The 16,437-nt window shown below is 50.4% G+C and overlaps 1 protein-coding gene and 1 long non-coding RNA gene across 2 annotated transcripts in view; one reads left to right on the forward strand and one right to left on the reverse strand.

Annotated features, from left to right (window-relative positions):
• The window catches only part of LOC122387618 (heparan-alpha-glucosaminide N-acetyltransferase-like), a 126,769-nt gene that overhangs the window by 15,082 nt on the left and 95,250 nt on the right, over window positions 1–16,437 (forward strand). The gene's annotated exons all lie outside the window — the stretch shown is intronic.
• LOC122387620 lies at window positions 7,523–9,466 on the reverse strand. The gene is made up of 2 exons (XR_006257633.1): window positions 8,926–9,466; window positions 7,523–8,027 (listed from the first exon to the last, which is right to left on the reverse strand). It is a non-coding gene; the product is annotated as an uncharacterized LOC122387620 (long non-coding RNA).

The raw sequence follows: 16,437 nt of genomic DNA on the forward strand, positions 1-16,437 counted from the left end.
CTTCTCGTTAAATTTGTTATCTGGAAATAAATGTCACCACTCACCATAAATGTGTTCTACATGGGCAATGACTAACTATTCTACTGTACATTTTACGGATGTCACATTCCATGGTGCTTCAGGATAGATATCACAAGCGTCGTACCTCTTTGTTACGTTGATGACGCACCTGTAACCGCAGGCAATAACAGCCGGACACAGGCTGACACGCGCTATTCACCGATGGGCATATGAACAGATGGGTGTCGTGATCGTGGGCATGGTACTGCCTAGACTCGGCAATAATTAGGGCATTTTTAATTCTCGCCGAACCTATCGGTTTTCTTCATCGGATGCCGTTTAGGGGGAGGGTAGATGGACTCAGCCCTCCCCGCCCCTCGCCATTTCGGACTAAATTGCGACATTTTAGGGCCGTGCAGAAGTTCACTTACGACGTCCCAAGTCAGTAATCTGACCTGACCTAATAATGTGGGCGCCGGGCGGTGTGAAGATCCGTCTTTAATGTTCAAGTGCGCCAGCTTTCATCTCTATACCAGCGCCTTCCGAGCAATTACCTTAAAAAGAAACGTCGAGGCCGACACCCGAACCCCCTCTTCTCGGAGGCGAGGGCTAGGGGGTAGTGCTTATTAAGGGAGAATGGCTGTGCTATTTGACTGTGCCATTCGAGCCCTACCAACACCTGTGATGAACCGACGCCCGGTACGAAAGGAACATCGGCGTTCTCGGGCAGTAGCGGCGGAACACCTTCAATGAAGGGGGGGGGGGCACTGCCGATCTTTTGTCCCATTCTAAATTCTTTCCATGCAACGCCCATAGGGCTTATGTAAAAATGTCAAAATCAAAGGGGGCACGGTGCCCCGGTGCCCTCCCCATTCCGCCGCCTATGTTCTCGGCAAAGTTGCCAATGATCTGCAAAGTTTGAATGATTCACTGCATAATGCCAAGTCCTTTTGGCTCCTGCGAGATGTCGCTAGCGCGTTGATGAAGTTCAATATAGAGGTCACTAGCGTCGAGCCATGAAACCCAAGATTACTTTCATGAAACCTACGCAGCTAACGGATGGGGCTGCAGACAAAAGTACGCCAAAAGTACGTCGTGACCGTGGTCTCCACTGCTAAGCGACAATCAAAAGGGACATTGCTCAGCTTGTTTGGCGCACGTGTGACAGCGGCGCGGGGCGCGCCCAACGGCCGCGCCTTCGCTGCGGTTGGCCCACAGCGACCGCACGAACTCTGCGGTTATAACAGCAGCCTACGTCACACACTGCTGGCGCGACTCGAGCTCCTATTGGACAAATTCACGTGGTCTCCGTTGCTAGGCAACAATCTCGTCCATCAGCCAGCGTATGGATGGTGGCAGTGGTTTTGTAGTGCCGGTAACTTTTTTGTCTGCGTTTTAGATCACTTTGTAGCCCCATTAAAAGAAGAAATATCTCACTTTTGTGGTTGCCCATAGTAAGCGCACGGCAGCCTACGTCAGCAGCCTGCGTGCGTTTCTCGGCCTCTCATTGGTCAACAGCACAGTCCTATCTCTTCAACACAGTAGCCACCTAGTGGGCTGTTGGGGAAGCTGTTTTGACAGCAGCGGGCGAACAGAGCTCTGGAAGCGTAACCGGACAAATCTTCGTATGGCATTTCTTCGTCGCGCAATATTTCGTCCGCAAATCTTCGTCGGCGCATTTATTCGTGTCGCATTACTTCGTCTCGCATTTCTTCGTAGGTGCAAAAATTCGTGGCGCATTTCTTCGTATCTGCATTTCTTCGTCGGCGCATTTCTTCGTCAAACATTTTTTCGTCCACGCATTTCTTCGTCTACGCAAATCTTCGTCCGCATTTCTTCGTCCACGCAAATCTTCGTCTGCGCAAATCTTCGTCCGCAAATCTTCGTCCCCGCAAATCTTCGTCCGCAAATCTTCGTCCGCAATTTTTCGTCCACGCATTTCTTCGTCTACGCAAATCTTCGTCCGCATTTCTTCGTCCACGCAAATCTTCGTCCCCGCAAATCTTCGTCCGCAAATCTTCGTCCGCAAATCTTCGTCCGCATTTTTCGTCCACGCATTTCTTCGTCCAATCAAATCTTCGTCCGCAAATCTTCGTCCGCAAATCTTTGTCTGCGCTATCTTCGTCTCCGCAAACACTCGTCCACAAATGTGGTTCAATAAAACCATGAAGAAATATCAGACAGTCAAGTGAATGACGAATTTGATGCATGGAATGGAAATGGATGATCGAAACTTTTGAAGTCAGGTAGATGAGGTCAGTCAGGTGAAGCTATTGTATTTGGAGCCGACAATTGTAACATTCCATATCATTTGTGTCCCGGACATTCTTTTTTTCGCGGTCGTTGAATGACAATACAATCTCTTGTACCCTCGCCGGCATAGGCGGCGGAACGGGGAGGGCACCGGGGCACCGTTCCCCTCTTTAATTTTGGCCTTTTAACAGTAGCCCTATGGGCGTTGCATGGAAAGCATATTGGACCAAAAGTCGGCAGTGCCGTGCCCCCCTTAATTGAAGATGTTCCGCCGCTACTGCCCGCCGGACCTATTTGTTTTCTACGGTACACGCCGGCCTAGGGGGCGGGTACGACCTCCCCCCATCGCCGTTTCGCCACTGGTGGAGCTAGCGCGTCGCGGAAAAAAACGAACGTGTGCGCCGTTACGAGCCGCAGAGATTAATACCCGATTTTAAGGCCTTCTAGGTCAGGGGTCGGCATACGGCCCGCGGGCCGGATCCGGCCAGGTGGGTGACGGTTGGATCCGGCCCGTGACCATCTGACGTCCGGCCCGCGGCTGGTATCAGCGACTTACATCGTGTTCCGGCCCGCCCCCCCCCCCCCCCACACACACACACCGCCTGGAAGGTTAAGCGAGTAGACCACGTGAAGCCGCCAAGTGCACGCAGCTGCAGCAGTCGTCGATGCTGCGCGCAAAAGCTGCTGACCAAATCTTACCGTTGCAAGTTTTGTCTAGAAGTAGAATTAGACAAAAACACCCGCATATGGTGTTTATAAACTCATGAAGTGTGCGAAGGAAGAACTGTTGGGCCAAAGCACATTTGAGTCACTTTTATATCGGAGTCGATTTATGAAGGAACCGCGAGCCGGAACACGATGTAAGTCGCTGATACCAGCCGCGGGCCGGACGTCAGCTGGTCGCGGGCCGGATCCAACCGTCACCCACCTGGCCGGATCCGGCCCGCGGGCCGTATGCCGACCCCTGACCTAGAAGGCCTTAAAATCGGGTATTAATCTCTGCGGCTCGTAACGGCGCACACGCTGTTTTTTCCGCGACGCGCTAGCTCCACCAGTGGCGAAACGGCGATGGGGGGGGGTCGTACCCGCCCCCTCGGCCGGCGTGTACCGTAGAAAACAAATAGGTCCGGCGGGCAGTAGCGGCGGCACATCTTCAATTAAGGGGGGGGGGCATGGCACTGCCGACTTTTGGTCCAATATGCTTTCCATGCAACGCCCATAGGGCTAGTACCTACTGTTAAAAGGCCAAAATTAAAGAGGGGAACGGTGTCCCGGTGCCCTCCCCGTTCCGCCGCCTATGCCGGCGAGGGTACAAGAGATATATTGTCATTCAACGACCGCAAAAAAAGAATGTCCGGGACACAAATGAGGAATGTTACGATTGTCGGCTCCCAAATACAATAGCTTCACCTGACTGACCTCATCTACCTGTCTTCAAAAGTTTCGATCATCCATTCCTTGTATTAAATTCGTCATTCACTTGACTGTCTGATATTTCTTCATGGTTTTATTGAACCATTTGTGGACGAATGTTTGCGGAGACGAAGATAGCGCAGACAAAGGTTTGCGGACGAAGATTTGCGGACGAAGATTTGGTTGGACGAAGAAATGCGTGGACGAAAAATGCGGACGAAAAGTTGCGAACGAAGATTTGCGGACGAAGATTTGCGGACGAAGATTTGCGGGGACGAAGATTTGCGTGGACGAAGAAATGCGGACGAAGATTTGCGTAGACGAAGAAATGCGTGGACGAAAAAATGCGGACGAAGATTTGCGGACGAAGATTTGCGGGGACGAAGATTTGCGGACGAAGATTTGCGCAGACGAAGATTTGCGTGGACGAAGAAATGCGGACGAAGATTTGCGTAGACGAAGAAATGCGTAGACGAAAAAATGCTTGACGAAGAAATGCGCCGACGAAGAAATGCGGATACGAAGAAATGCGCTACGAATTTTTGCACCTACGAAGCAATGCGAGACGAAGTAATGCGACACGAATAAATGCGCCGACGAAGATTTGCGGACGAAGAAATGCGGACGAAGAATTGCGCGACGAAGAAATGCCATACGAAGATTTGTCCTGGAATCTGAGCTCTGTTCGCCCGCTGCTGTCAAAACAGCTTCCCCAACAGCCCACTAGGTGGCTACTGTGTTGAAGAGATAGGACTGTGCTGTTGACCAATTATCGGGGTTACATGAGCACAGTAAATACGTATTTAGCCGCTAATTCGAATTAGGAACGCATTACCGACTCATGTAGCCACCTGCTAGTACGAATCGGCGATCCGATCCGCGGTTACATGAGCAAAGCAAATACGTATCACGATCGGATTCACCGCTAATGCGAATCAGGAGCGTACTACCGACTCATGTATCCACCTGCTAATACGAATCGGCGGTCCGAACAAAATCCGCTGGGAAAGAGGCTTAGAAGCGAATAGGACCAAGATACGTAGTACAGGAACTATTTCTTCGCAAAAAGAAACATTAAAATGCAAAATAATAGGTATTTTTTCATTTTCTTCTTTTGAAATAATATTTAAAAAATATGTCGGTATTTTGTCAAGTTTTCAACAATAAATATAGTGAAAACCAAATAGTAAATATCTACATAATTTCAGTTGAAACATTTTTCTGACAGCACTACAGACGAATCAAGAGAGGCAATTGCCCAATGAGTCAAAGCAAGACAACTTTATGTTCAACTTTTTTTTGTTAAGTTAATTGAGAATGTTTTTAGCAGATTAAATGCAAAAAAGACATAAGAAAATAAATTTTTAATTTAGTCACCTCTATTGCTACGGAAGTGCGCCACATTTGTATGCTATTCCGTTTGTAATGCGCATCGGGCCGAGAGCCAAACTAGATCCGTTTGACGTCACTGATACGAATTTGCTCATGTAGTCGGTGCACTGAATGCGTTCTTGGGGAGCTGATACGAATTAGCGTAGTGCGTATTTGGAACGGATCGCTCATGTAACCGAAACGTCCGAGGCACACGATTCGGGCCGTATTTCACAAGAACTATTCTTTGCTGACTGGAAGCGTCAAAATGCAAAATACTAAGCATTTTTTTTTTTATTGGCTGCCTCGTAGAAAATAGCAAAAAAATGTTGGTATTTTGGTTTAGTCTTTGCATGTGAAATAAAATGAATGAAATATTTTGATAGATAATTTTTTCTGACCACCCTGCTGTCGCTGCATGGCGAATCAGTGCCCACTGACTCAAAACAAGAAAACTTTGTTTTCATTTTTTGATTTCATGTTAATTCTAAATGTTTTTGAGCCTATCAAATGATATAAGTATTTAAAATTTAGCTCAGTCGTCCCGGTAAATGCCGCAACTGCGCCATGACTGTACGCTAATCCTATTCCGTTTGTGATGCGAATTACCGGCTTGCGAGGAGTCAGCCCGGGTGAGCCAAACAAGATCCGTTTGACGTAGATAAAACGAATTAGTCTCATGTAACCGGTGCCGTAGATCCGTTTGTGGGGAGCTGATGCGCATTAGCGTAGTGCGTATTTGGAACGGATCGCTCATGTAACCCCGGTAAATGAGAGGCCGAGAAACGCACGCAGGCTACTGACGTAGGCTGCCGTGCGCTTACTATGGGCAACCACAAAAGGGAGATATTTCTTCGTTTAATGGGGCTACAAAGTGATCTAAAACGCAGACAAAAAAGTTACCGACACTACAAAACCACTGCCACCATCCATACACTGGCTGATGGACGAGATTGTTGCCTAGCAACGGAGACCACGTGAATTTGTCCAATAGGAGCTCGAGCCGCGCCAGCAGTGTGTGACGTAGGCTGCTGTTACAACCGCAGAGTTCGTGCGATCGCTGTGGGCTAACCGCAGCGAAGGCGCGGCCGATTTGGGCGCGCCCCGCGCCGCTGTCACACGTGCGCCAAACAAGCTGAGCAATGTCCCTTTTGATTGTCGCTTAGCAGCGGAGACCACGGTCACGACGTACTTTTGGCGTACTTTTGTCTGCAGCCCCATCCGTTAGCTGCGTAGGTTTCATGAAAGTAATCTTGGGTTTCATGGCTCGACGCTAGTGACCTCTATATTGAACTTCATCAACGCGCTAGCGACATCTCGCAGGAGCCAAAAGGACTTGGCATTATGCAGTGAATCATTCAAACTTTGCAAATCATTGGCAACTTTGCCGAGAACATAGGCGGCGGAATGGGGAGGGCACCGGGGCACCGTGCCCCCTTTGATTTTGACATTTTTACATTAGCCCTATGGGCTTTGCATGGAAAGAATTTAGAATGGGACCAAAAGTCGGCAGTGCCCCCCCCCCCCTTCATTGAAGGTGTTCCGCCGCTACTGGCCGAGAACGCCGATGTTCCTTTCGCACCGGGCGTCGGTTCATCACAAGTGTTGGTAGGGCTCGAATGGCATAGTCAAATAGCACAGCCATTCTCCCTTAATAAGCACTACCCCCTAGCCCTCGCCACCGAGCAGAGGGGGTTCGGGTGTCGCCCTCGACGTTTTTTCTTTAAGTAATTGCTCGGAAGGCGCTGGTATAGAGATGAAAGCTGGCGCACTTGAACATTAAAGACGGATCTTCACACCGACCACATTATTAGGTCAGGTCAGGTTACTGACTTGGGACGTCGTAAGTGAACCTCTGCACGGCCCTAAAATGTCGCAATTTAGTCCGAAATGGCGAGGGGCGGGGAGGGCAGAGTCCATCTACCCTCCCCCTAAACGGCATCTGATGAAGAAAACCGATAGGTTCGGCGAGAATTAAAAATGCCCTAATTATTGCCGAGTCTAGGCAGTACTATGCCCACGATCACGACACCCATCTGTTCATATGCCCATCGGTGAATAGCGCGTGTCAGCCTGTGTCTGGCTGTTATTGCCTGCGGTTACAGGTGCGTCATCAACGTAACAAAGAAGTGCGACGCTTGTGATATCTATCCTGAAGCACCATGAAATGTGACATCCGTAAAATGTACAGTAGAATAGTTAGTCATTGCCCATGTAGAACACATTTATGGTGAGTGGTGACATTTATTTCCAGATAACAAATTTAACGAGAAGGATAAGGCTATGGCAACTGGCCAGTAGCCTTATACACATGGCCACATGCGAACAAAACAACGACACACAACGAATCAATGCCAAAAATTAAAGGCTGTTTACAAATATCTACAAATAAATCACGCCTGACATGTGTTCAATTGTTATATAACGAGCTGTGCGATATGCAGTATCAGTGCCAGCAGTGTGGCCAGTGAAGCATCAGGTTCACTGGCCACACTGCAGCGCTCGTCTGCGACGAGCGCCAGGCCTCCTGCTGGCAGGCCAGCGAGACGGGTTCCGAACCTCAGGGACCACAGCCCGGGTCGTCGAAACCATCAGGCAGGGCGAGGATGGAAGATGGGCGAGCATATCGGCGCGATAGGCTTCAGTCAATTGCTGAGTGGGACCGAGGGCGTCCGTCCGTTGAAGACAGGTGGTCGACGGACTGCAAACAGCGTGCGGCGGTCTTCTCAAGGCTGTCCGATGGGCCGCTGGCCCTAAGCAGCGATAAATCACCTGCCAAGAAAACAAGGGATCAGAAAATTCACTCCCTCCTTTAAAGTCCAAAATGCTTATTGCTCAAGCACCTTAGGGTCAGAGCCTCAGAGGAAGCAGTAATAGAGGCCTTCAGCAACCTCACCAAGCTATTCAGAGTGATAACAGGATGATGCCTCAGGTCTGAAGACTTTACCGGACAGCTGGCGGAAGGCATTTTCCAGCAAATGGTCAAAGACCTGTATTTGTATTTGTATTTGTATTTACATTTAAGAGCGATCCACAATCAACATGCGTGGCGATTACTGCTCAGAATCCGTATCCGCGGTTACTAATCTAATCATTCATTCATAACATTTGCACATTCACTCACGTCAAAACACGGACAAAACAGAACAAAACACATTCAGGAGAGCCTCGTCCCTCTTACCCACCCCCATACTGTTGGTCAGCGACGTGCTGATTCACCGTTCACGATCGCGGCTTTAACAGAGCGGGCAAAGCGGGCGGGAGGCAACTGCGACAGGTGAGGTGGTAGGCTGTTTAGCAGAGCTGCAGCTCGATAGCCGAACCGCCGCTTGCCTGTTTCCAGGCGCGGACGCGGAAGATGGAAGAGGTAATCTTGTCTGGATTGTCGCTCGCGGATAGCGCTGTTAGTAACGAACAGGGCTGCTAGCTCCTCGGGTTCTCGACACTGTATGGCTTTGTGTGCGATGACAAGGGTTTGGTAATCGGCCATACCGCGCGGGGATATCCAGCCGAGTTTTGTTCGCAGGTCGGAGACATGGTCAAATTTACGTCGGCCGAAAATAACTCTAGCGGCGAAGTTAAGGATTTTTTGGAGTCGATCAAAATTTTTTTGGGACCCATTACCATAAACTGACAGGCAGTACCGGATACGCGATACTACGAGTGCCGTCACGAGCATTCTAATGATGCCATCTGGGAGACAGTGGCGCGCGTGTGAGAGACCAATCAACAGACCCGTACACCGGCGGCAGAGTTCGGAGATGTGAGCGTCCCATGACAGAGTGCAGTCGAAAGTGACGCCAAGGTTCCCCACCTGTGCGCACGGTTGCAACGCTGCGTCGCGGAATGATACTCTAAAGTCTGGTAATTTGCGTAGATTTTGACGACCTGCAGTAAATGTTCTCATGAGCATGTGCCATATTTTTGTTTGGATTCATGAGAACTGTTTATTTATCATTCCATACGTAAACCAGTCCGTGCAAGGTTCTGAACAACTTTCATAATTTCATCATTAAAAATCAACTTGAATATTAAAAATTGTGGCATATAAGTAGGCTTTCAAGCTTCACGGTACGGGATACACACCACCAACAATCACCACATGTACGAGTGCTATATTGATATGAATTCAGTGCCTTCTTGGGAATATTTTCCTATATATAAGATAAAAAATTACTGTTGACAAATCCTCACAAACTTCAGGGGACAGCGAATCTAATGAAGCAAAATATTGCATTTTAGCACACATATTCTGACACAATCAAGCACTAAATTGAAATGCTCTTCTATGAAGTAGGTACTCCAAAACGCAGGTAAAATCGTTTACAAATAGAAAATGACCGTTCTATGCCTGTCACCTACGGCTGAACAAATAAACAGCATATAAAATTAAATAACACAAAAAATCAATTCTCAAAACCGAACATAATCACAACATACCCATGTGAAACAATAAACACACAAAACAGCTCGGGAGAGCATTTGTTGATGTGCGCCACCAATGTCAGTACAGCATCATATATGTCTCTTTTATGTAGCACGTAGCTTGCAGTGATGACGTCATGTCCCGTGACGTAAATCGACCGCCGACGTCATAAGTCTGCTGATAAATAAACGGGGTGCGAACAGAGCTCAGAGCATTCTGCACAGTTACATCATGGATGAAGGAGAAATCCATGGTTACATTTTCCAATGTCACTCCATTTAGTTTGTATTCTGGTCTGTTTTCCATGTCCTGTGTTCTGGCAATAGTACTTTACACTTGTTAGCGTTAAATGCCAGTTTCCAGTCTTTCGACCACTTCTCGGCAGTCTTAAGGTCGTCTTGTAGAGCACGAGGTACATTTTCGGAATCAGCGCATCGAGATGGTCATGTATGTACACCGATTTTCAGCCAAACCGAAAGACCCCGCTGGGTCATACAGGCCACCCGTCCCGGTTCAGACATTAGTTAATTCCTATAATATAGACATCATTCTATAGAGAAACTCGCGTTTAGTAACAATACTGTGTCATGCAGTTAATCTGACCAACAATTTCCAGCTATAACTAACTTACCGTGATCTCACCACGATTTCCACCCGCAGTTTGTTTTCAACATGTCAGCTGTCGTGAGAACCTGCAGTCAGCTGTTGCGAAACATCTACGCAGAAATATAGTACCCTTTTTTAGCCCAACACACTAGGGGAAATGTGGGGAATCGGGGTTTTGGGTGGGGGAGGGGGGAATGTTTTCACATGACGGTGATATTTGAAAAGAAAAATATTTTGTTATAAACAACAATTCAACTTTTCCATTTAATGAGGTAGTACTGGTCAAGTACTGGCAGTCCTGGTAGTACTGGTACCGTTTTTTAGCCCAACACACTAGGGGAAATGTGGGGAATCGGGGTTTTGGGCACTGGCGGTCGCAGCCGCTAGCAAAAGGGGGGCCAAAGTCACACTCGCGGGACATAACATTTATCCGCCACCGGGAGGGGGGGGGGTGATCGGCTAATTTTTTACGTCCACGAGGTGCCGCGCAGTTGGCATTACTTATGCTTCATCATTCATCTGATTCTTGCGTGAAATCTTTAAGCTCAATTTAAGGCAAAATCACCAGTTCCATTTCCCGTCCCACGGTGCTTCCACCGGTCGGCCCACTGCACCATGACGACGGATCGGTGTAGCATAGGTGTATACTGGAAGGCCAGGCACGCGGATTCATGACCTTACCACTATAAAACAATTCGGAAAAGTACAGACACCTCTTGCTTTGAACAAGCATGTGAAACCCAGAGAGCATTTTCAGACTATGACATTTACCCATATAGGTAACATTAAACATACCTAGTTGTGTGGCGGCGGGAGAGAGTAGGTACACCGACCTCTGGAGACCCCCACAGGTTCCGAGCTTTCAAAATTGGCATCTGAGGGCCGCGCGCGACTCCTGCGGGGCTTCGCAGCGGCTCTATTGGGGCTCACTCAACCTGCCTAGTCTTACTGCTAAAAAGACTGGCCCTGAGCCCTAAGGACTTCATCAGTCTCTGCCAGCCCCAGGACCCACACCGGCTCATGGGGTCTTGACGTCGAAATATGAGGGAATCTGCGCGGGACCATCAGGACGTAAAGTAATCTCGATCAGGACCAACGTAAGGCTGTGCCGGAGACTGCGTGAGCCCTCTGATCTTCAGAAACCCACCCATGTATCTTTTCACGTAGAGGCCAGTTTAGGGCCCTCAGAGACCAGTACAGGGCCTGCAAACTACAAAGGCCAGTAGTTTGAGACAATCAGTGGCCGAGTTGGGCTCTCAGAGGCTAATGTGGGTCATTACAGGCCAACATGGGCCCTCAGAGGTCAGCGTGGGGCCCTAAAAGACCGGCATGAGCCGTCGTTGGACCCCAGAGGCCAGCAGAGGGCCCTCAAAGGCCAAGATGGGCCCTCCTCAGAGGCCAATGCAGGCCCTTAGAGGCCGGCATCGGGTCTTCAGCAGCCAGTGCGGGGCCCTCTTTGGCACCTAAAGGTTCGTCTTGGGACACCACAGACTAAGGCCACCAGAGACCGGTGTGAGACCCTCAGACGCCGGTTGGGACCCCTGAGGCCGGTTAGGGGCCCTCATAGGCTAGATGTGGAGTCTCAGAGGTTGATGTAGGCTCTTAGCGGTCAACGTGGGCGCTTGACCGCCACTGAAGTTCCCTCAGAGGTCAGTGTAGGACGCTCAAAGACCGGTGTGGGAGCTATATTAATAGCTGGACGTGGGTTTTTTGAGCCTCGTGACGATCGAATCATTGCCAGGGCCCCATACACCTATATGGGGGCCCATTGGTTGTTTGAGGGGGGGGGGGGGGGGGGCAAATGATAAGATGGCCCCCTTTATTGACCTTTGGGGGGGCATGGCCCTGATCCCCCCCCCCCGCGACCGCCACTGTGTACACATTACACACATGCCTCTGAGATTACATACTAGCTCATGCAAACTCTATGCAGGCCCCGGAGTTCCCACGCTAATCCTTAAGAAACCAAGCCGGCATACGGCGTCACCACCGGGCTTCTGAGGTGCACAGCACCAACCCATGAGGTCTTACTTTAGTGTCTTAGAGCCAATCTCCTTTAGCAGGGCCCACCCACCACTGCCGAAGAGGGTCTCATGCCAGCCATTGCTGGGCCTACGAGAGCCTCAAGTAAACCCACGCTGATATTCCATATAAGATCCGGCCATACTCGTGAACCGGTGCCAGCGACGCTGACCGCCAAATTGACAGAATGCGAAACTGAGCCCACTCATGAGTGAAATTTACGTCCTTTGATGGCGCAAGAAAGAAAATGAAACATACGAAAAGCTTTTCTAGGACTTTTGTTCGATCTGAAAGGTGGGGCCAAAAGATAGTATGGCCCCACCTTTCAGCACCAAAGGGGGGGCCATGGCCCCCGTGGCCCCCCCCCCCCTGGGACCGCCAGTGGTTTTGGGTGGGGGAGGGGGATTATTTTCACATGACTGTGATATTTGAAGAAAAAATTGTTATAAGCAACAATTCAACTTTTGCATTTAATGAGGCAGTACTGGTCAAGTACTGGTAGTTTCTGGTAGTGCTGGTAGGACTGTTTGATAATTGATATTCATAGCGAAGCTAAGTATTTTTTAGGCTCATTATAGCTATGATAATATTGATGAAGAAATAAACCTTTATTTTTATGAGGTTTCAATCAGTCATCAGCACTTTGTGGCGGTTCCTTTGTATTTTTTTCGGGATTTTGAGCACCTTAAAATGTCTGCTTTTGTACTAAATTTGCTCAGTTCGCACCATAAGTGGCATTTCTGGTTATATTATGCTACTTCAGCCAGTGGCGGTCGCAGGGGGGGGGGGCCATCAGGGCCATGGCCCCCCCCCCAAAGCCAAATCAGGGGGGCCATCATATCATTTGGCCCCCCCCCAAACAACCGATGGGCCCCCATGGCCGTATGGGGCCCTGGCCCGTATTCGATTGTCACGAGGCTCGAGAAACCCACGCCAGCTATTAACAGCTCCCATACCAGTCTTTGAGGGTCCTACACTGACCTCTGAGGGCCCTTCAGTGGCGGTCAAGCGTCCACATTGACCGCTGAGGCCCCAAATTGACCTCTGAGGGCCCTCCACTGGCCTTTGAGGGCCCCTACACCGGCCTCAAGGGCCCAACCGGCGTCTGAGAGCCTCACATCGGCCACTAGTGGCCTCATTTCTGTCTCTCGAGTCCCCAAGACTAGACTAAGTGTCTCTGAGGGCCCCGCACTGGATTCTGAAGACCTAATGCCGGCCTCTAAGAGCCCGCATCGGCCTCTGGGGGCCCATCTTGGCCTTTGAGGGCCCTCCGCTGGTCTCTGGTGTACAACGCCGGCCCATGCCGGCCTTTTAGGGCCCCACACTGACCTCTGAGGGCCCCATGCTGGCTGGCCTGTAAGGACCCACATTAGCCTCTGAGGGCCCCCGCACTGGATTCTGAAGACCCGATGCCGGCCTCTAAGAGCCCGCATCGGCCTCTGGGGCCCATCTTGGCCTTTGAGGGCCCTCCGCCGCTGGTCTCTGGTGTCCAACGCCGGCCCATGCCGGCCTTTTAGGGCCCCACACTGACCTCTGAGGACCCCATGCTGGCCTGCAAGGACCCACATTAGCCTCTGAGGGCCCCCGCACTGGATTCTGAAGACCCAATGCCGGCCGCTCAGGGCCCGCATCAGCGTCTGAGGGCCCATCTTGGCCTTTGAGGGCCCTCCGCTGGCATCTGGGGCTCAACGCCGGCCCATGCCGGTCTTTTAGGGCCCCACACTGACCTTTGAGGGCCCCATGCTGGTCTGTAAGGACACACATTAGCCTTTGTGGGCCCCGCATTGTATTCTGAAGACCCGATGCCGGCATCTAAGGGCCCGCATCATCCTCTGAGGGCCCATCTTGGCTTTTGAGGGCCCTCTGCTGGCCTCTGGGGTCCAACACCGGCCAATGCCAGTCTTTTAGGGTCCCATTCTGACCTTTGAGGGCCCCATGCTGGCCTGTAAGGGCTCACATTAGCCTTTGAGGCCCCCTGGATTCATAAGACCCGATGCCGGCCTCTAAGGGTCAGCATCGGCTTATGAGGGCCCATCTTGGACTTTGAGGGCCTTCTGTTGGCCTCTGGGGTCCAACGCCGGCCCATGCCGGTCTTTTAGGGCCCCACACTGACCTCTGAGGGCCCGTGCTGGCCTGTAAGGACCCACCTTAGTCTCTGAGGGCCCGCACGGGCTTCTGAAGACCCGATGACGGCCGCTCAGGGCCCGCATCGGCGTCTGAGGGCCCATCTTGGCCTTTGAGGACCCTCCGCTGGCCTCTGGGGTCCAACACCGGCCCATGCCGGTCTTTTAGGGTCCTATTCTGACCTTTGAGGGCCCCATGCTGGCCTGTAAGGGCTCACATTAGCCTCTGAGGGCCCCCACACTGGATTCTGAAGACCTGATGCCGGCCTCTAAGTCTCTGTCATCGGTCTCTGAGGGCCCATCTTGGCCTTTGACGGCCCTCTACTGGCCTCTGGGGTCCAACGCCGGCCCATGTCGGTCTTTTAGAGCCCCACGGTAACCTCTTAGGGCTCCATGCTGGCCTGTAAGGACCCACATTAGCCTTTGAGTGCCCAATTCGGTCTCTGATGGTCTCAAACTGCCCTTTGCAGGCCCTGTACTGGTCTCTGATGGCCCTAAACTGGCCCCTATGGGCCCAAACCAGCCTCTAAAGGTCCCACACCGGCCTTTGATGGCCCTATTATGTTCTCTGGGGGGGGGGGGAGGGGGGCTCAAGCCTTACCTTTGGGCGTCACGCACTTGCCTCTGAAGGCCCACATCAGCCTCTGGGGCCCTACCTGGGGCCTTTGAGGCCCTTCGCTGACCCTTGGGTCCAACGCCGGCCTCTGGGGGGTCTGACAACGTACTCTAAGGGCCCCATTGCAGCCTCTAGGCGATAGGTATCGCCGAAGCGCTATCGATGGGCCCATAAGTGTAGGAACCATGGGTGCAGTGGGCGCAGTTGCACCAACAATAATTCTGCAGTGGGTGCAAACAATGTATTCTGCATCCACAGTAATCTGGAACAAAACCCCCTTTTCTCAGCAACACTGCTTTCCATGCAGCACGACAAATTTGGGATATTTGGCCCACTATCCATCTTCCGAAGTATTGGCTACTGTAATGGCCTTCAAAACTTACATTTGTGCTCAAGTAAAAACAAAAAAAAAGATGAAACGGAACACATGTGATTGAACAGTGAACAGATACCGATGAACTGTCAAAAGTTTTAGCACGATGATCTTAGAAAATGGCAGTTAGCCGCGCCGCCTTTACTTTTGCGGTAGTCCATTCACAGTTGCATGAATTATTGACAATATCAATGTTTCAAAATGCACTTATCGGTACCTTTTCGACATGGTACACCCTCAAAGCTCGCATTGCGCAATGAGCCTCCTCTCGGGTGCCGCTCACTATCCCCCCCCCCCCGCTTCATCGGCCATGGCCTGGATTTCTGCACCCGTGCACTACGTCCGTGGGCCCCTTTAAGCTAGCACCGGGCCCCCCGGGTCAGCGCAGGGGCCCCTTTGACAAGTTGGCCCCCCCCCCCAAACTCCAAGTCTGCGACCGCCCCTGACTTCAGCCTTCAATATTCCGTGGTAGGAAGAAAACAGTGGTAAAGGTTGTAGACTATCAGATATATAATGTCTGAATGTAACATTTTTGGAGGAAAATGGTGTTCTAGCGCAACCTGTAAGGTTAAGTATTGCCTCGTGCTCGGAGCGAAGCAGTGCATTGCCGTAGGCAATGCCTTAGGAGAGATTACAGGCAATAGTAAATCAAATATTTTTAGGTTAAGTGGTTGTGTATCTGGCTTCAGGCATTTAACCTGAAAATATTTGATTTACTATTGCTTGCAATCTATTCCTGCAAGTAACTTTCTCTCTCCCGGAAGGCAAAAATCAGTAGGTTAGGTTAGGTTAGGTTAGGTTAGGTTTATTTATGCCCGGTAGGCAACAATCAGTAGGTTAGGTTAGGTTAGGTTAGGTTAGGTTTATTTATGCCCGGTAGGCAAAAATCAGTAGGTTAGGTTAGGTTAGGTTAGGTTAGGTTAGGTTAGGTTTATTTATGCCTGGTAGGCAAAAATCAGTAGGTTAGGTTAGGTTAGGATCTTCGGTAGGCAAAAATCAGTAGGTTAGGTTAGGTTAGGTTAGGTTAGGTTTATTTATGCCCGGTAGGCAAAAATCAGTAGGTTAGGTTAGGTTAGGTTAGGATCTTCGGTAGGCAAGAATCAGTAGGTTAGGTTAGGTTAGGTTAGGTTTGGTTTCTTTATGCCTGGTAGGCAAAAATCAGTAGGTTAGGTTAGGTTTCTTTAAGCTCGGTAGGCAAAAATCAGGTTAGGTTAGGTTAGGTTAGATTTCTATG

This window comes from Amphibalanus amphitrite, unplaced genomic scaffold (assembly GCF_019059575.1).
Source record: "Amphibalanus amphitrite isolate SeventyFive unplaced genomic scaffold, NRLGWU_Aamphi_draft 000292F_arrow, whole genome shotgun sequence".
Classification (NCBI taxonomy): Eukaryota; Metazoa; Arthropoda; class Thecostraca; order Balanomorpha; family Balanidae; genus Amphibalanus; species Amphibalanus amphitrite.